Source organism: Culex quinquefasciatus, chromosome 2, assembly GCF_015732765.1.
Source record: "Culex quinquefasciatus strain JHB chromosome 2, VPISU_Cqui_1.0_pri_paternal, whole genome shotgun sequence".
Lineage (NCBI taxonomy): Eukaryota > Metazoa > Arthropoda > Insecta > Diptera > Culicidae > Culex > Culex quinquefasciatus.
This window is the reverse complement of record NC_051862.1, coordinates 23,569,916-23,590,966: the sequence shown is the minus strand read 5'-3', so window position 1 is coordinate 23,590,966 and position 21,051 is coordinate 23,569,916. Positions and strand designations below refer to the sequence as shown.

At 38.3% G+C, this 21,051-nt stretch overlaps 1 protein-coding gene and 1 non-coding gene across 6 annotated transcripts in view; both read right to left on the bottom strand.

The window, feature by feature from the left end:
• Positions 1–21,051, bottom strand: part of LOC6048218 (dnaJ homolog subfamily B member 6) — a 132,596-nt gene that overhangs the window by 35,760 nt on the left and 75,785 nt on the right. The gene's annotated exons all lie outside the window — the stretch shown is intronic.
• On the bottom strand, positions 6,892–7,049 carry LOC119768216. The gene has a single exon (XR_005278028.1). It is a non-coding gene; the product is annotated as a U4atac minor spliceosomal RNA (small nuclear RNA).

The window sequence follows — 21,051 nt, the reverse complement described above, 5'->3', positions numbered from 1 at the left end:
CGCAATGTAGCACTTTCCTCACGTTTCTTTTCGTGAGGACTATTCCCTCGTTCTTTAACTTTGGGTGTACCATTAAACTTTTAAAATCGATTTTCTCGAAAAGTACTTAAAGGTTGTTGTCACAAAATAGAACCACAAAATAGAACAGACGAAAAGCCGAAAAAATAAATTAAGTTAGTTGCAAAATTATTTCATTCCACTTTCTATGACTGTAAAAAAATACAAAAAAAATCTTTCATTTCGCAAATTGTGGATAATCTAGACAACGGGATTGTCAACAAACCGCAGTTTCATTCATTGATCTTCTCATCAGCAACCAAAAAACCCGTCATCACCAACTTCACCCCATTCATTTGTTTCCCATTCATTTAATTATGTCCAATTTAAAAGCAATTAAAGCCAATAAATCGTCCGCTCGTTTAAAGATGTAAACAACATTTCTCCGAACCGTTCATCGGGGAAGAAGCCTTGGGGGACCTCCTAGAAGTTCAAATGCTCCGTGACAACACACACCCTGATGCGGTGTGATGTTTTCCGAGCGTGAATAATCGATTTTCCCTGAAAACTTTTCTTCGCTCAAACACAAAGTTCCCGCCCCGGGAGTGGGGTCAGCGTTTAACCTGCCCCAAGGGCCACCCCGGCTGCAATTATTCATCAGTGCAACCGTTTCCGAACTGCATCCAGCATAAAGTGCAGTGGTGAGGAATCAGCCGTTCCACGAGTTGGTTCGTACAAAGATGGGGTTTAATGCAGAGTAGTTAACAGATTTTGCGATTTTAGCAAAGTTTCAAGATTGAAAAAAAAATATTTGAAAAAATTATGTGGTTGAAATGTACCTATATACTGCAAAATGTAATCAATTTATTTTAATTTTGACACAAAACAAACTTTCCCACCACTGTTCAAAAGTTTCTATTTCAAGCTCAGTGTAATCATTACTTTTGCAAGCACACCAATTGAGGATCCCGCAGGTTAATGGTATAAATTGTGAAAGCAACGCTTCTGGGCATCATTCAATATCCAGTGTGGTGCTACCGGTGCCAATATAGAGCTAGCTGGGGCCAGAAATAGTTGCGGATAAGAGCTTGCAAAAAAAGACATGCAATGAAGCAAGATGATTGCTCAAACACAGCCAGGGAATCGATCGTGAGGTTTGAAATTGATTTTTATTATTTCGCAACCAAAAGAAACCAGTTAGGGTGGATCCTTTTAAATGAAATCAAAAAATCAATTGAAATTTTATATAGATTTCATCGACAATATTTTTCAATGGATTTTTTATTGTTTTTTTTCCTGGGAATATTTAATTCAACATATCCGTAGTAACAATTCAATAGCAAGCAGTTTATCCCTTTTTATCAAGTGATAGTTCACATCAATTAAGAGTGGGACAGTAGGGTGTAATATCAAAATCGATTTTCCAGCACAGCAATTTTTCAGTTCCTTTTGGGGTCTAGACAACTCCCAAAGTTTGGGAACGATTGGTTTAGTCCTCGCTTTTTAATTTTCCATACAAATTTGTATGGGAAAAATCATTTTTGAATTTAGATATTTAAAAATCCACGTTTCACGCTATATCAAAACCGGGTTCATATTCGGATGCTCTGGAATGTGCTCTACAACTTTCCCGAAGAGAGTATGGTGCTAATTTGCTCCTATAAGAAGATACAGCGTCCTCAAAACTCGTCTAAAACGTGATTTTCGATCAAAAACACGTTTTAGACGAGTTTTGAACACGCTGTATCTTTTATAGGAGCAAGTTAACACCATACTTTCTTCGGAAAGTTAGAGCACATTCCAAGCATCAAAATATGAATCCGGTTTTGATATAGCGCGAAACGTGGATTTTTTAAATATTAAAATTCAAAAAAATGATTTTTCCCATACATATTTGTATGGAAAATTGAATCGCTTTGCGCAAAGCGAGGGCTAAACCAATCGTTCCCAAACTTTGGGGAGTTGTTTAGGACCCCAAAAGGAACTGAAAAATTGCTGTGCTCGCTAAATTTGGACAACTTTATTTTTTTCCATACAACCATATTACACCCTAGTGGGACAGACTGCTTCTTTACACTCGCAGATTCGCCCTATTGAACTGTTACTACAGATATTTTAGCTTTTAATACTTTTAAAAAATTATTGTGGGGAGTTGTTTAGAGACAATACTAACAGTAAGAAATCAATCGAAATTATTCATATTATAGTAGACTAAATCCTTTACAGTTTACGGCCCACCCTTAAAACCACCCAGACTGATCCACTACACATTTCAATCAAGATTTCAATTACTAGCTCGGCGTTAAAACTAAACAAGAATTGATTATTATTACCAATTGAACCTGTGCGCCGGCGGGCACTTTGCTTTTTTATGCTCCACGCCAGTCCGATCTAAAACCATCATCAGGGTCGGCCGTGTAGTGAAGTTGTAGGCAAATCTCTGTTTCCTCGTGGCCATTTCCGCGGGTTTTAGGGTGGTTCAGCAAGAAGTCTACACAATAAAGTGTGAATCATAATTGACCAATGTCACATATAGCTTGTTTTATACACGGGTAAACTTTCGAGAGCATTATCCTCTCGATGTAACCGCATTCTCTCAAACAAAATCGAGACCTTTTTACTCGCGACCGAATGTAGATTTTTTTCCATACATCAGACTAACTTTTTTTTGTATTGAATTACAACAAAAAATACCATAATTCAATTTATAAAATGATTAAAATTAAAAAAAAAATCTCAAAAAATATATCGTGAAACACTCTAACCTTCCGGGAGAAAGACTCGATTCGGTTTACAAACAAACCCCTTCACGTACTCCCCTCGGAACCGGTGGCCCTGCTGGCCATAGATATTATTTTAATAGCTTAATAGTAGCGCTGCACCAAAGGGGGGGGCTCCTCCATCGCGTGCTCTGTATTTTCGTTTGTTAGTCTTTCTTTTGATCCGCAACAACGAACAACGATCGGATCGGATCGGATCGGATGATGATCACGGACAATGAGACTCGGCCTCAGATCGTGGGCCCCCCTCTTGATGGCCAGGGTCAGTCTCGATGGCCGTTTGGGGGCGTTTGAGGAAAGTAACGAGGCTGTAATTTCGCTCAATTGCCGGAGCTTGAGGAAATTAAAGAGGAAGTAAAGTATATTGGGACGTAACGAAATTTTGTAAACAAATTAATAGGGAATCAAAACAAAACAAAAAAGAATTTTGGAACGAGAAATTTCACGATCTGTGATTGAAATTCATCAATAATAAAGTTGAATCTTGCCACCGTCTGATGTCTCCATCCAAACTGAAAAGAACAGTTAAATAAATTGATCCTCCTCACACAGCTTAATTCAAATTTCCCATTGAAGGCCCTCCGCAAACACAACAACACCACAGAAGCGATCGGTTATCAGCGCTCGATTCAGATACATTTGTCACGTTTAAGCGGCACAATACTTGCTCGTATCGATCGACATTTTACGACACAACTGAGTCATTCATCTTTTTACTGCGCTCGTTCCATTTTCTATTTGCATGGGGAATACAAATAAATACTGAGAGAGCGGAAAAAAAAAGTTTGTACACAAGGTGAAAAAAGCCGTAAAAATCAATGGCAAATTGAGCGTTACTAAATGGAAAGTAAACCGAGGTGACATTGATAAATTTGAATTGTTTTTTTAAATAAATTTAAAATCTTCGGACTGATCTGATGATTTAGATTCTAGGCTAAGCAGTGTTTCATTTTGTAAATCAAAAAAGAGCAGAAATTGTAACGTTACAATAAGGGGCCATCCATAAAACCACGTGGACACTAAAGGGGGGTAGGGGTTGACAATGCCCAAAATGGTGTCCACGTGGTTTATGGATGGTCCCAAATGATTTTGATATATTTGTGTTTATTTGATAGTATTAACAGAGTTTGAAGAAAATTTTCCATTTATCATGTTCAAATTATTACATTCCAAACCATTACATTCATTCTGTATTTATATTACATTCTAATCTAATCTAAATCAGTCGCAGTCAGTCCGATGAAAGCATGCTGGAAAGTTTAAGGGTTTGATCTAGCTCCAAGCAATTTTTTGTGTTGCAAAAATTCAAGCAGCCAGCCCTTCTGCGTTGTGATTACCGGAAAAAACGGAATCGACGTAACACCTTATAATGTGGCCCTCTTAAACCTTGCGGTTTCGTCAACGGATCCACAGGTGTGTATCGTTCTTTTTGCGACAAGACTCCGCCTCCCGGGTCTCCTAAGTGTGAAGGTATGGCACGGGGAGAGGGCACCGAATACCTATATTTTACACGACCTCTGGATTGTGAGTCCAGTGCGCGGTCCGATTGATCCACACAGGCAGACAGATTACCGCAGAGACGATTTTAAGAACGGGTCGCATTTTACACTATCTATCAAATTCAATCTAAATTTAAATTGACATTTTTTTTTAGTTTTAGTTGAAAATTAAAAAAAAAATCATTCCAGATTCGAGTAGAAATACTACTTTAATTTGACTTTCTAGCTAAATTTCCCAAATTTTATCTCTGTAAACTAATTTCGAGATATCAATGTCACATCGGTTTACCGTTCCTATTGAGGGGTAGTTCAAGGAGATAGGAAAAACTAGTTGTTTTGTTGTAATTCAATACAAAAAAAAGTTAGTCTGATGTATGGAAAAAATCTACATTCGGTCGAGAGTAAAAGGTCTCGATTTTGTTTGAGAGAATGCGGTTACATCGAGAGGATAATGCTCTTGAAACGCGGTCATCTTAAGACACATCACTAACCCATCGAAGCTGGCTGTCGCTGAAAGTTTGGAAATCTTCAAGGCAGGCAACAAACGTTTACTCAACAAGGATTCAGGTAACGGCTCAACGTGGCTGTTTAAGCTGTTACCTATACAGGCACAAAAGAAGAACGAGGAGGTAGTACCTACAGTAACTACAAATATGGATACACCAGCGATGAACCTTCAGTCGAGAACAGAACACTGATGAAGTCTGCAAGTAGTAGACGAAATACGTATCTGTCAAGATATTAAAATATATAGCGGAATTAAAAGGAACAACTCGTCTCTTTGTATTCATAGTTGTTCTGATTAGTCGTAGAGATAAGACTGGTGCAAAAAAAGGCGCACGCATACACAGACATGCAATCGGAAAAGTAATCGATTTATTTATGCATAATTCAATCCTCCCCGGCAAAGTCAGCGATACAGCGAATCAAAACAGCTGTCAAGCTCGTACAATCTGATGCGTTTATTTTCCCATGAACGAAGGTCGATTGTACGCAACGTTTTATTTGAGTAGCGGGAAAGTTAAACATAATTGAGTAAAACTGTTAAACGGAAAAAAATACATTATGACATAATAGTTTATAACTCAACACTAAAAATTTTCCTCTTTCAAGAAAAACTTTAGGAAAGTTGATCAATAAGTCAATATAAACAACATACTAAACGGATTGTGCAACTCCTGAGTCACCAATTTTAAGCGGAAATGCCCAGATAACAAAGTTTGGGGCAAACTTGTGCATGTCAAACAAAAATGACTCTCTTTCCGCAAGTGTGTCAGCTGATGTGGAGGCTATGACATGAACAATTTGACTGCCGGCAGTTTTTTTTTGAGCCGGGTGTCGCCCCAAAACATCCTCTGCCACTCTGCCGAGAGACCTTGACTTTGGGTTATGCTGTCAAGAGCGTTGCATGAACGCGATTCGCCCGAGTTTAAAAATTGGTTCCGTGCAAAATTTGAGTTTTTTTTTCGTGGGCCATCATAACACACAATGGCTAATGGTTATGACATTGAAAGATTTTTTATATTTATATACCTCTTTTTCTCTCCACTCTGTCAGGGTTAGATCATTCGTGACGAGAGCCAATCATATTTTTTCTTCTCCTGAAGTATGTAGAAAATACGAGTTGAGGGGATTGACAATGCGGAAACAATCATCACAACTAGATGAGTGAAAGACAAAGTGTGTCGGAAATGTCATGGTCAAGAACAGGGCAACAACCCTAAATTATTTAAAATTTCTAATAAAATAAAAAATAATATTAATTTAACAACACTTCTATAGTGATATCTTAGGTTAGTAAGAGCAAAACGTAAACTTACGTCACATTCATGTAACATATCGCGTCCTCTATACTAACCTGCAAAGAAAAGAAAACAAAAACATACACATTAGCGAAATCAAGTCAAAACCGTCAATTAAACAGTTAAAAAATTGCGTAAATTTTTCGAACAGAAAAACGCATTCAAAACACCACTTTCGACGGTTCGTGCCGGCTCCAAAAATACCTTACACACCACCCCGTGAGGTGTGTAATAACTACCCTAGATTTACAATAATAGCCTGGCATGGACCATTTCGCCGAAACCGTTTCCTTCGCATCTCAATTTGGCGAAACTCGGCTGGCGGAGATTTGTGCAAATTAATTTTTGGCGCATCGGTAGCAATTATATTACTTTTCTCAATTAAAAGGCTTTGCCCATTTGTTTTCCTGAGTTTTCTTTTCTCTATCTCTCTTCCCCTCAAACCTTAAACTAGTCTTTATGTAAAATTTGAGCGATGTAAGTCACTTGCTTCGCACAATTATTTGTTTGATGATTCGATGAACCTCTATTATAAAAAATATTTATATTATTACTTTGAAATCAGTTTATAGGGATTTCTAGGGAAGAACAAATTAAGCAAAATTACTTCTTTGGTAAAAGAGAATGTTCCCATGTAAGTTCACTTCGCTCTTTATGAAATTTCGCTTTCCAACATAGGTAAAATTACATGGAAAACGAGGTCACTTTACACAAGTTTTTCCTTTACATGTAAAAATTGAGCAATTTGAACCAACAGGTGTTACTAGATAACCCTAACCAGCTGTTCAAGGCACCCCCTGTGAAGTAAGGGGGCGTTCCAAAAATTCCGCCCAGGTGGCCACTGTTCGAAAGCAACCACCTCGGGCGGGAGTTTTACCCAGGACGATTAGGTCCTGGTATAATCTGGGTGTCAGCATCAACGTCCTCACTATACGTTCATTGGACGTTATGCTCCCCGAGACAAGGAGGAAAGAGTCACTCGCAGAGTGAGAACCCTAGTCGGCAGCCGTACCTTGTGCGCTAGCGATGAGCGAAAAGCAGGGCCAGGATGCAGGGATGAGTGAAGCGGAGAGTGGATAAGAGGGGTTTGTTTTGCTTGCTTTATACTCTTTTTTGTATGTGTGCAATATGCCATGCAGTACGTGGTAGAGAAGTGCTAGTTAGTAAAATTAAAAGTAAATATAGTTGTTCAATACAGCTGATGGGTCAGCGTCTCTGGGCTGATAAAAAGTTGCAATTTTGGACATTTAGGCCATTTGGGTCATTTAGGCCATTTAGGTCATTTAGGTCATTATGGTCATTTAGGTCATTTAGGTCATTTAGGTCATTTAAGTCATTTAGGTATTTTTGTCATTTTGGTCATTTAGGTCATTTTGGTATTTTTAGTGATTTTTGGGTCACTTTGGTCAATTTGATCAAATTGGTCAATTTGGCTATTTTGGTAATTTTGGTCAGTTAGGGCATTTAGATCATTTAGATTATTTAGGTCATCTAAGTCATTTTGGCCTTTTAGATTATTTAGGTCATTTAGGTCATTTAGGTCATTTAGGTCATATAGGTAATTAAGTCATTTTGGTCATTTAGGTGTTTTATGTCATTTATATAGTTTTGGTTATTTTGGTCATTTTGGTGATTTTAGTGATTTGGGGATTTTGGTCATTTTGGTAATTTCGGTAATTTTGGTAATTTTGATCATTTTGGTAATTTCGGTCATTTTGGTCATTGAGGTAATTTCGGTAATTTGGGTCATTTTGGTCATTTAGGTCATTAAGATCATTTAGATTATTTAGGTCATCTAGGTCATTTTGGTCATTTAGGTCATTTCGGCCGTTTAGGTCATTTCGGTCATTTAAGTCAATTTAGTCATTTTGGTCATTTATGTCATTTATATAGTTTTGGTCTTTTTGGTGATTTTAGTGATTTTGGGATTTTAGTCATTTTGGTAATTTCGGTCATTTAGGTCATTTTGATCATTTTAGTAATTTAGGTAATTTAGGTCATTTTGGTAAATTTGGTCTATTTGATCAAATTTGAAATTTTGGTCAATTTGGTAATTTGGTCATTTAAATTTGTCATGTCATGTCATTTAAGTCATTTTGGCCGTATTGGTCATTTTGGTCAATTTGGTCATTTAGGTTCACATTTCATCTAGGTCATTTTGGTCATTTTGGTAATTTTTGATTATTTTTGTCTTTTTGCAGACACAGCGTCGAGATGGCCGTGGGAGTTTGGGCGCAGACATAGTAAGCTAGTTTTGATTATAACTAGTTTTTGCTATTTTTGGGATTGCAAGTTTTTCTTTTTGCAATGCGCATGCAAGAGTCAACTTTACACATTATCAGTGGTAGAATTAAACCTTTTTTCTGAAATTAAAGATGTACTCATTCCCAGATGTAATATTTATTTTATTTTGAACGTTTAAAAATTTTCTATCGGTGAAAATTGCGATTTTATAAGGTGTTTTCTCATACATATATAATACCATGCCATACCTCTTTCAATGGCTACTATAATTAAGCTACATCCTCTGGTTTTAAAACTCGAATGACCCTTTTCAAAGCTAAATCAATTACATATTACAATTACATATGAGACAATTTTAAAAATCATTGAATTTTCGTTAAATTCTTATTTTTTTCGCTGTGCTTCGACAGCCAGCAGCTGCAAATTCGCGCTTTAAATTTATAGTTTATATTCAATTATCGTCACACTTTTTCCCACCTTTCTCCGCTATCGAAAACGCGTTCAGGTGGCAACTTCTATTAAAGGTATATCTCCTCGGCCTGACTTATGGCAGGCAACCTATAAGGCTCGACCACGGGTGCAATTAATTCACCAGGCAAAAAGGCCCCTCCGGGTATTAGATTTTCACAACATTTGCGACTTTCACCTTCATCTTGGTGCAGCCGTTGTGCTCTTCCACCAAATAAGAACAAATCCATCTTTGTGTGGTCGTGTGTGATGGCATTATATATTTCTTGAGGCGGTCTGTGGTAAAAGGGAGTGCAGGCCTATCCAGAGCTGACAAAGCCCTCAGTTATGGATATAAAACTTAAATTGAGTAGCTCGTAGGGTGATTCAATAGAAGGCTTTGTATAGTTAATGCATAAGTTGCCACGATTATTAAAGCACAAAGCATACGAAGAGTGCTGGAAAAATCGAGTTATGCTACAAGTTGCCGAGATTTGCATCTTTTTTTTTAGCACAAAACATACGAAGAGTGCTACAAAAATCGAGTTTTGCAACGAGTTGCAAAAAAAAAAATCTAAGTGTAAATATAGGTATTCGGTGCTCTCTCCCGTGCCCATACCTTCACACTTAGGAGACCCGGGAGGCGGAGTCTTGTCGCAAAAAGAACGATACACGCCTGTGGATCCGTTGACGAAACCGCAAGGTTTAAGAGGGCCACATTATAAGGTGTTACGTCGATTCCGTGCAAATAAAATCATTGCGGAATCACCCTAAAATTTACAGCTCTCCGTACTGCTGCTGCTCCATGTGGACCTTTATCTTGCCAGTTCCCCGGACAGTTCCATAGGTGGCGCGCACGTCGTAAATATTGTGAGTCAGACCCTTTGCTTCTCCACGATAACGCGACAAACGGTTTCGATCCGCTCGAACGAATCGAATCCGTGTGTCCACAGCCGGGGAGGGATAGCTTTTTCTCTTTGCGGTAGGTCCGTATCGTGCCTTCGGTGGTGATTTGTTAATTAGATGAAAATATACGACCATTTAAGCTAAATCTAATTACCGGAGGCTGCCGCTGAGGGGGGAGGTGGGACACCTCGAAAAAAGGCGACATCCGCGCTGTAGACATCCCGAGCACGACTCTTAGGCTATGGGAAATGGTTTGGAGTTTCTTGTTTGCACTTCTTCGTTCGCGCGCTCGTTTACCTTAGGTCCGATGAAACAGATTGTAGATTTCTTGCTCGCGATAGTATCCCACCTCTTGATTAATACCTTGGGAGCCGGAGCGATATCTCGGGCGAGATTGCGAACCATGTTTGTACTTGATGTTGTCTGAATAGGTTTTTTGCTTGCTCTTTACCTTGTACTGTTTGTTTTGGCCATTGAGTCAGATTGATGGTAAATGTTGATCGAACAGGGAGATTATCTCCCGGGAATGACGTTGATTAGATAGCGAAGCCACGAGTTAAGTCCGGCGACGTGGTAGATGTACTACACCGGTGAAAGGTGAGCTCTGTTGTCGGGACGATTGATTGGAACTGATCTAATTGGTTCGGTATTTGCAACCGGAACGGTAAAGAAAATATGCTAATTTGCGCTTAATTGGACAGGAATCTGTAATCAATTAGGGAGCATACTGCGGATCTCTAGGACGCTAGAGATTTCTGAAAGTAATTACAAGTTCGATAGCAATTTCAAATCTTGAAACTCGACTTAAGATCGATTACGACAACCCTTGAAGATCTGTAGCCTAACAGAGAGTACATAGCTCTCAACCGAACTAAGCGGATAACGACCGAAACAGTTGGGGCCATATTACTCCTAGGTTCTAGAATTTGTTAGAAAGGGTTAAATGTCAATAAATATGAAATCATCTCTCTCATCTGCTGTAGAGGATACCACGTGTTTCCATCCAATATGCTCTTTAGCCAGAAACTTGTTGGGAAACAGGTCGATGAACGCTTTCCCGAGCAACTTCTCAAATGAAATGTAAATCCCGGACTCCATGTCACGATACGGGACTGGCTTTTGGTCCTCCATAAATCAGCTCATCGTGGGGCACGACCAAGTCGCATATGCAAAGTCTCAGATAACAACAGGAAACGGCCCCAACCGAGTGTCCCACGGTCCACGTCCATTTCACGCTCCACTTTCACAGCCAGATCTGAGCCAAGAACCGGCTCCAGATCCTGCCCACCAAGCCCAAAGATCAACCAATCTGCGAAATGTCAAAAATGAAGTGTCGGCAAACTTGCTATTTTCTTCTTCGCACCAAACAAAATAGTTATCAAACTCGGCAGACTGCCTTTTTGTTGTGTGCCTATAATTATGCATTCGCACAAAATAAACCCCACCATGTCAATTTCAACCCCGAAAAGATCGGCCCAGAGAGTGGCGATCCCTTCATGCGGGTCGGATCGCGCACAAAATCGCGAAACAATCAGTGAAAGTGGCGCGCGTCACGTCATTCAGGCTCGTTTTTTTTTTGGTTATGTCAGTCGGTATCTTTCATTTTGGCAAGCGGTCAAACGAACGATCTGTCAGACCTGAGCGCGCTCGAGCGCCCGATCGTGATCCCCAATTGACATCGTCAATTTAGACGCGCGTGTGGCATTATTTGCGCAATCGCGATCGATTTTCGCGATCAACCAAAAAAGACAAAAAGTCGCGTCACGAGCGTCAAATCAATGACAGACGCACTGGATTGCGATCACTGTCAATGAGCGAGAATAGCAAAAAGGGTGAAAGCGAGACGGATTTTGCACGACCTTTCTCTGATTGAAAGTTTCGCGTCGAAAAGCTGAACCGAACTGCTATTGCCAAATTTACGCACTTTATCATGTTGGTTTGACATTTGAATATACAACACTTTAGAGCAGAGGTTGGTTTGTTTGAGAAGATAATAACACTTTTGATATTTTGCACATTTATGCCACAGAGTACTGTTACTCTGTGTTTATGCTTTAATCCCTGATTTCTTATACACTTCTTTGTGATCTAACCACTGATTAGCATGATAGAAGTCTTGAAAAGTTTCGAAGTGTTGATGATTGGTTCTTACTTTTCATCTGTAGTTCATAGGGCAACTTTTTAGGTCCTGATCAATAACCAAGTAGAAAATATGGGTCGATACCAATGCTTATGGCCTATCTACAATCACTTAACTTAAAAAATTTCACTTAGCTTAGGAGTTTGAATCAATGGAAATGAATCTGATCTTCTACAATGAAAAGGAATAAAATTAGAAACTTGACGTATGGTTTGGAAAATTTCAAAATCTACGGTAAGTTGACGTTTCCATATCAAAGGTAAACAAACAACTGCATAGCAACGTATATCAGCCCAGCAAATTTTCTAAGTTGATTGTGGATGACGGCCGTAAGTTGTGTAAATTTTCTAAGTTTTACTTTACTTAACTATTCTAAGCTAAGTGATTGTAGATAGGCCATTACTATTTATGCCTAAACCCTGATTTTTTTTAGTACACCCTTTGCCGAATTTACGAAATCAATCTGATAATTTCTTTAAAAGATACTGATTTGTTCATTCAGAGATTCCAAGTCAAACCAGCTATCTGAATGAGTTCTCAGTATATTTTGCTGTAGACAATAAAAAAATCGACATCAGGGATACCCTCTGACTCGATTCCTTAGGCAAAAATAAGTACCTGTGCCAATTTTGAGTCAAATAGATTCCTTTTTATCGTTAAAATGTATGCAGAAAAGATCGTTTCAGTATTTTTCTATCAGGCGGTGCGAGTCTCGCCCAAAATTGTCTAAGTGTGAGATTCTTGTAGGAAACCCCATTCCGTACAACTTTGCCGAAGGGTGCAAAACGATCCGAGCTGATCCTGATTTTCGGTGATTTTTTTGTAAAAGTTATTTTCTTATATACTTCCTATATACCCCTTATATACGTTCAAGTATATAAGCCGATTTCTTTTCATCGCATTGCTAATGACTCACTAGGATCAACTCGAATCTTCTTGCACCCTTAGACAAAGTTGTAGGAAATTAAATTTCCTAGAAGAATCTTACACTTGGGCAAATTTGTGCGAGACCTGCGCCACCTGACTTGATCGCAGACCCAGAGAATTGTTTAACTCTTTTTTCAAGTCACAAACATTATTTTATGATTAAATGTGGGTTCTAACATGACCAAATACAGCAATTTACAACACTTTTGATAAGTATGTATAACACAAAATGGTGTTAGTTGAAAAAATTTTAAACATGGATTTGAATTCAGCAATAGAAATACCATTTCTGTAAATCTAATTAACAGAAAAAAAAAACAATTTGAAAATATTGTAAAATAAATTAGTTTTAAACAATTTGACGGGCGTACAAAGCGTAGCGCCTGCGCGTAAAGTGGGGTTTGATAAAATATGTTACAAATTTAAAAAATCTGCAATTTATTATTTGTTTTAAGTGGTCACATAACATAATCTGGTGCAAAACATCCGGAATAGCTCATTAATCTAAATTCTTAACATCGATTTAAAAAAAACCAAGAAAAACTCACATCACCATCACACCTACACGACTAATGACATCGTACAACGCAAAAATGTTAAAAAGAAAGTCCAAACAGAAAAAAATCTAGAGCAGAACAAATTATGCCACGCCAAGTGGTGGTGGCCGTAGCACTTTCTCAAACAACCACGCCGACACCGACACGAAGCAACCGTGTTATCATCATTTTATGTCGACTTTGTCGAAGTCGTCGTCATCGTGACAACATGCTCGCATCGGCGTAACTATTCAAGCTCAAGCTCAAAGTATGCTCTGCTCAAGCACAGCAAGCACAACCAGACAACACATTTCACTTTATTTACGATGGCATTGCACATTCTACCCCCCCACCTCGTTTTCCTCCCACTTGAAGGGAGAGAGGGGGCGGAGCAACCAAGCGGAAACTTAATGTGCTATTATCGATTTGCGATGGCCGCGTCGCCACCGGGGCTGGTGCTGTCACTGGGGAACCGTTTTCCGTTGAGAATCGCTCAAAAAATATTTTAATACAACTTAGTTAAAGTATCTTTTCAAGAGTATTTGAAAAGCCGATTCTAATGAGTTATGCTGAAATTTGTCACTTTCATAAAAAAACATGAAATTTGCAACAGTGCATGTTTTTCGATTTCCAATTGAAATGCGGAATGCAGAAGCTTTTTTTTTGTGCGGAACCATCGATGAGTGATCAATGTTTGCACGCGACAAACGCGCCCTGAATCACAACCAACCAATTTCGGGGAAACGTTTTCCGTGCACGCTGATTTATTGGATAGAATGTCGAAATTACCATAAAAGAGCCAAACATTTCCACGTCATTCACCAATCAGATTTATCCACGTGATGAGTAATTGGTATTGCAAATGACTGAAAATCGTGAAAAATTAAGCCTCATATCCCAAGGGGTGATACAAAAAGAGAGCAAAACTATTAATTTTCACTTAACTATCGCTTCTTCCTTCCAAGTACCTTCCAACATCAGTTTATCATCACTTGAGGATATCTGGTTCATGTTTTAACACCAATTTAAGCACCCTTGGTAGCCCCCCCTCGACGTTCGTTCCCAGTACCATCAAACCGCACACTACTTGTTCAAGTAGTTAATTCACGACCAAGAGAGCGCAGCTGAGCCACAGCTCAGAGTTAATTGATGTTGATTTATGGGCTCCAATCTCGACGATGGTCCGCCGGCCCCCTCTCCCTGTTCCTCTCCGTTCAAGCAGTAAAGGTTCGAACTGCGGGTCTTTAATACAATGATGGCATTTGAAAAAAAGAACAGGGCGAATTAGAGTGGTTTTAAACACATTTGGCAGTCGTGTTGAAATACAAATTTTCAATTTTCAAACAACACAGTAAAAAATAATGTAAATTTGAAAAGTCTAATTTTTGAAGGTTGAATTAATTACCTCTTTTATGATGTAATTTTACCTCAATTTAGATTGAAAAAGAGACATTTTACCAGAAAAAGTGGTAAAATTACCAATTCCAGGGGTAAAATTACACATTTTTCTAACATAAAAGATGTACCCTTCTCAGATGTAATATAACCATAATTTTTACTGTGCAGTGTGGCCTCTCAAATCCCATTTGCAAAATTCAGACTAATCTAGATAATATGAAAATCCAATCTTATCTAATTTAACAGATAAGTTGATAACATAAGATAGTATCAGACATATTTTGGGCGAAAAAATCAGTTTTTTCAAGTTTTCATACGACGTTTTCAAATTTTAAGTTAGATTTTTGAACCTTGTAATATTTTTTCTTAAAATTCGTTTTAACCACTTTTCATTTGCGTTCAAGAGAGTTAAAATCGGATGAAAGATTTTTTTAAATGTGCTTTACATTTTTTTTTGGACCGCCCTAATGATAATAAAAACGGGTCTAATTATTTCACCTAAGGAATCCCCACAACAATTTTGGGAACGATCGGATAACTTTTCTCTCGAATCGTGCTGATTTCGTGGAGAAATGCTAAATATTCGGGAAACTGTTTATTGGGAAGCGATTTTCTGATCGAGTTGATGTCTTCGGCTGTTTATGATCAGGACTTTTATTGTGTAGAACCTAATTTCAAATCAAAAACGATTTAATTTGTTTTTCCAAAAAAGGTTTTTTTTTTAAGTTGATGGTACTTTTTGGTTGCCATTTTCAAGAAGTCTTATTTTTTACAATTTTAACTTTGAAAAATATTTGCGACGACATAACTATTTTAATTAGGCATTATTTTTTTTGCATTTTCGACATTTTTTTAAAGTTCTAATCGTCAGAAAATCCGTTCTCAAAATATAGATTTTTGTAAATCCTTATGCCCATCTTATATGCACAGCCCGCAAAGTTGTATGGAGATTTGCTTGGAAAAACTAATGATGCAAAACAGTTTCTCATAACCTAGAAAATGCACGAAAAATGTTCAACCAAATCAAAAGTTTTGAAAACTAAAAATATCGACAAATAATTGCGAAATTCTAGAAAATTACACAATAATCAAATTAAATATTTAAATAGATTAATTTGCACATTAAAATTTTACTGTTCAACCAAATCAAAAGTTTTAAAAACTAAAAATATCGACCAATAATTGCGAAATTCTAGAAAATTACACAATAATCAAATTAAATATTTAAATAGATTAATTTGCACATTAAAATTTTACTGCATCCAAGTTAGCAATTGTTTTCACTGTTTATGTATGGCCGGCATCATCCAACTTGATCCAATGATTGATGCCACCACTAACAATTAGCTGTTACAGCTTAATCTCTTAATCTCCCGCTTAGCCACACCATAAACACTTCTCTCTCTATCCAGCATTAAAAGCCCTCATTTCGCTTGACGTCAACGAGAGGGCCGCCGTTGTTCCGATGACACTCTGACGCGGCAGATTCGCTACCTCGTGCGCTTCCAGCCAGCAATGACCGTGAATCACTCGCATCGCACACTGTGTAATTAAGGTGAATTAATTCCCGCGTTCCGTTGACCATGATTCACTTGGAGCCCTCTGGTCTAAATCTAGTAATTTCTCCGCGGCAGGCTTAATTGTGCCTCGCTGGGGTGATAATTGCAGCAGAACGTCAAACACCTCTGCCCAAGCAACTACAATGTGGTGTGCGGGGACCTTGCGCAGAAGTCGACCGGCGTGCTAAATGGCTCTCGTTTGAAGGCGGCATCGAGCGCGCCCGCGGGGATCGTCGTCCCGGGATTGACTCTCTTCTCTATTGATTGAACGATCACTCGAGTAAACAGCTCGAGACTTAAGGCCAAGAGCGTGCAAGATTCGCACGGCTATTATTAGCGACGACCGCGATCTTGTTGTTACGATCGCGCGCTGGATCACCAACAAAGATCGACAGTTGAATGTAGAAAGAGAGATCGTAATGGATTTGATAGCGAGAGAGAGAGCGCGCGCGATCTGCGTGTAGATATTTGTAAACAGCTCGATCGTTTGGCGAACTAAGCTTTGAACTGGTTCTACAACGGGTGTCGGATTTGCCAAAAGTTCATCAACCGCGCGTTGCGTGGGTCCCCGCGGATTCACCACAGCTGTCCCAATAATTAATCCAAAACATTTGTTTTTCTTCGCTACGTTTCGTGTAGATCTTCACCCCAGTCCAAGTTCATTGCCAAAAACCATCGTCGTCTTCGGCTACCGGTGAGGTACACCGTTCCGTTTGGCAGTAAAGTTGTCAACCCCGAACCGCCCCCACCAGCGGTGGACACAACTGCTCGGTTTAATGCCGTTAAATTGAATCGAAGCGTCCCGGTGCCGGGCCAAAAAAATATTATTATTGCTGCACACAAACACACAACCCCATATTCCGGATTCCGCGCAGCTTCCGCGGACCATCTGCAGCGTGAATCCGCACGCAACTCCGTGTTTAAATGTGTATTTTGGAGCAGATCCAAACTGTGTGGCCACGGTCGTTATAAAAATAGCAGCACGTGCTATTTTTGGGCCGACCGGCATAAAGATCGCTCGCGCAGATGATGATCTTTACCTTTTGCGGCGGAACACGAGGTTTCCGGTAGTATTAAGTGGAGAGATATTGAGATAATGTTTTATACTTTTTAGAGTAGCTTGGTGAGGAATGTTCTTTAATTAGGTCCAGGTTGCTGATTTTGGATGACTCTTACCTGAAAGAAAACAGAGAGAAGCAATTGTTAAAAATAAATCAATACCAGACACAGCAAAACACAAATCTTGCATTGTTTTCCAAATTTCAAACTTTTAAGTGGTCTAAAAACGGCTGCCTTATTCAAACGGTAGTCCCGAGTCACACCAGATGACGGTACTTTGTATTTTCTTTTCTTAGTCTTTGAATCAATATGATAAAATACTATAAAGAAAAAGTAAAAAAAAAAACAAGAGAAGTGAGGTTTATCGTAGGTAGAAAAGTTGCCTTGGGAAAACTAAGGAAATTATCCTTAAAAGAGAAGCACGAATATCAACGATTCCAAATAATACGATTTAAGTCCTTTTAAAATGGTCGTGATTTAAAAAATCGGAAAATATCTGTTTTCAAAGGGTTGTGAAAATTTCATACGAGTTACACTTCTAAAACATTTGAAAGTTTCCAAGATATCATCACTTGAAAATTTAGGGACTAACACATTTTTTGTAATTTTAATTATTTGCAAGGCAATATCTCTGCAACCACAGATCGGATCAACAATGACTAAACAGTTGTAGAGAATTTTAAATATTTATCAGCTCTTCAATTTTATTTTCGCAATTCGCAATTTTCAGTGTAAGAACGGGCCTTGACCGATCTTATGCACTAGGTTCCCGACGAACACGCACTGCCCTTACACCTACATCTCACCCTTGCTCTGAGTCAGTACGAGAAACACGCTAGAACACGCTTTGAGTGTTCGTACCAGGCATGCATTGTTTTCTCCTGCTGCGTATTGTTTTCTCCTGAAATCTTTCCTAGTGTTGAGTCGTGTTTATATGTTGCTATTTCTTTTGTCGCGGTGTTTTGTTACAATTTTTGGTCCTAAGCATGTTATAAATTTACCAAAAGTACAATAGTAATATTTGTGTTAAACTGAGTAAGGGCTCAAACCTCACTTGTTAGAAGAAAAGGGTGAAGATTGAAAACAATAGACAGTAAAAGAATATAAAAAAAAATCAAGAATCAATAGTAAGAGAATGATGATTGTATTTTAAAGAATAAAAATGAGAGGCTGGATGTAGTAGATGTAAAATTAGACAATAGTTAATAAATAGAGATAAAAAACAAGCTTAGATTAAAGTAATGATTATTTATAGGATAGATAACGAATTATTCTAATAAAAAGATTCGCAATAAAATTCAAAAAGATAAGGCAAATGATAAATAGACTTGATATTAGTAGTACATAAAGGAAAAGTATATTTTTAAGGAAAAGCAAAGTTTGTTACAGCAGTACCAATTGGTAAAAAAGAGTGGAAAAGCTTTGAGAGATAAGAGAATCAAATGTTAGTAAAATCAAAATCAAATGATGGATATTAAATAGAAGAATCAGTGAAGAAGTGACAATCAGTAGAGCAAAATAAAAATAGGAGATAAGTGGTACCTGAGAAAGAAAAGAAGAGAAACCCCATTGGGCGATGTTTCAGGTACATCCACAGCAGTTGACTCAACATACTGCGAATCAAAACAATACCGTCTACAATCACAAATTACTTCCCTTTCCCACATTGTGCGCCCTTTTCTTTCAGCTGTCTCGACTCTGACCCGCGGTGGTCAAAGGTTTACGATCCGTTTCAACAGGCCACCAGCTGGGTCATCATGAAAACCAAGCCAACGTGGAGGTAAGAAAATAGGACACTTTCAAGGAACCAGAGCTTTACTGTTCTGATCAAGATAATTCGGATGATCTAACAGAACTACGGATGTAGTTAGTTGCGCTCCTTCCAGGATCTGGACGTCAACCGAAGAGAACGCAACATGCTCTTAGGTGTCAATCCTCGGCCTGCATCAGCTCTTCAATTATATTTTCTAAGAAAATTAAAACTTAATAAAAATTACTTTATCTCGGAAACGGAGCACCTTATCAAAAATTTACTTGAGTACTTTTTGATACCGAATTCAATTTTATACCCAAAAATGATTTTTGGATTTCAAAATAAGAGTTTCCAACTCATTTGGGTATATAAAAACAAAATCTTATTTCAATTATTATAAAAAGGCAATCAATTGAAAACACATGACTGATTTTTATGTATTGATTTGTTTGTTTGTAAAATATATAATGTCATCGTGTAAAATGCATATTGAAACCATATTTAGTTTAGTATTTTCAAAGAATAATCTGATTTTTCAATCTTAAAGTTTTGCTTTATGCTATTTTTTAGTGGAACCGCATGTAATTCCATCGGGCACCTAATGTTGGCATATCAACACCTTGACGTTAAATCACAGCTTGCTAAACAGCTTTTTCATCTGCTTGATGGTAAGAGAGCAAGCAGGTGTTAGCTTTTAAGTGAATGGTGAAAGATCATTATCCTCTTTAGAAAATATGAAATAATGTTACTTGTTAGAGAAATTCAATTAATTTTAATATTTAAAAAAACTCATAAAATATACAGAACTAGAATAAAAAAAATCTGTTTGACCTACTTTTCAAACTGAAATCTATTCAACACATGTTCTAGTTACAACAAGACCTCCTAATAACTAGAGCACATTTCAAGCAAACAATCACCGTACGGAATCGCGGTGACTTAATCCTTTCGGTCTAAAAACAAACAGTCGTAACTCATCTACAAATAGCCAAACGGCCCATAAAAAATCACATCACCTTTTCAACAGCTCATAAAACACATCAAATATTTGCAGCGAAAATCTTCCGGCGAGCATTAGCAAAAAAAGAAGCCGTCGGCAACAAAAACGAAAAAGAAATCAAGCTCCTCATAATCATTAACCAAAAGCTAATGTTTGCCACATTTTGCAGCAGAACCTCACTCCCACTCCTTTCCCCCCGAAATTTGGGATTCCGCGGGAAAACTACGCCAAAGACTCGCGCTAAGGTGAGAAAATTTCGTCTCTCACACGTACTCCTCCCCCTCGACCACTCCCTCCAAAAATAACGGGAGCAGTTCCCGGAAGGATAGTGGCAGTGGGGGTGGTGCGTGGGGGATCCTAAAATAGACTCCCAAAGACACACACACACGCACACTTCTTCAGATGCTGGTAGACTGAGACGCGAAATTGGGAAAATTAGTCTTTTTTTAGACGCGCCCGCCCCGGGACTATATTTAGAACCCGCGGACGAGCCGTGTTCAAATTTTGACTTCTTCGCGGTTCTTAAGGAATCGGTTGTTTTGGTCGGCGGCGGCGGCAGCAGCGTGAGTCTTTTACTTTGAGAGTTGTTGGCAAGCAGGTGGGTTAGTGGGGTAAAACGGGTTTTACAAAAAATCTCTCGAAGAAATCTTTTGGAACACGGGAAGCGTCACTCTTCTACTTGCTCTGAGTTGGACGCTTTTTAGAAAGGTCAAAGTTTTACAATTCGCCGTAACATCACATCGGACTCCTGATTAAAAAATAAGAAACTGATTTAAAAAAAATGTTTTGGTGATTTTGAAAATTTACCACTGAAAAGTTAGATTTTCTGAAACACTTGAACCACCCTAATATTCTAACAACCCAAATGTGGTCCCATCTCATTTGCAACATTTTTTCTTTAGACAAGCTCCAAAATGGCATAATTTTTCGGAAAATTAGATTGTTTAGTAATTAAAAAACGATTTCCAGCAAATTCTCAGAACAAAAAACTTTCTAATTTCAAT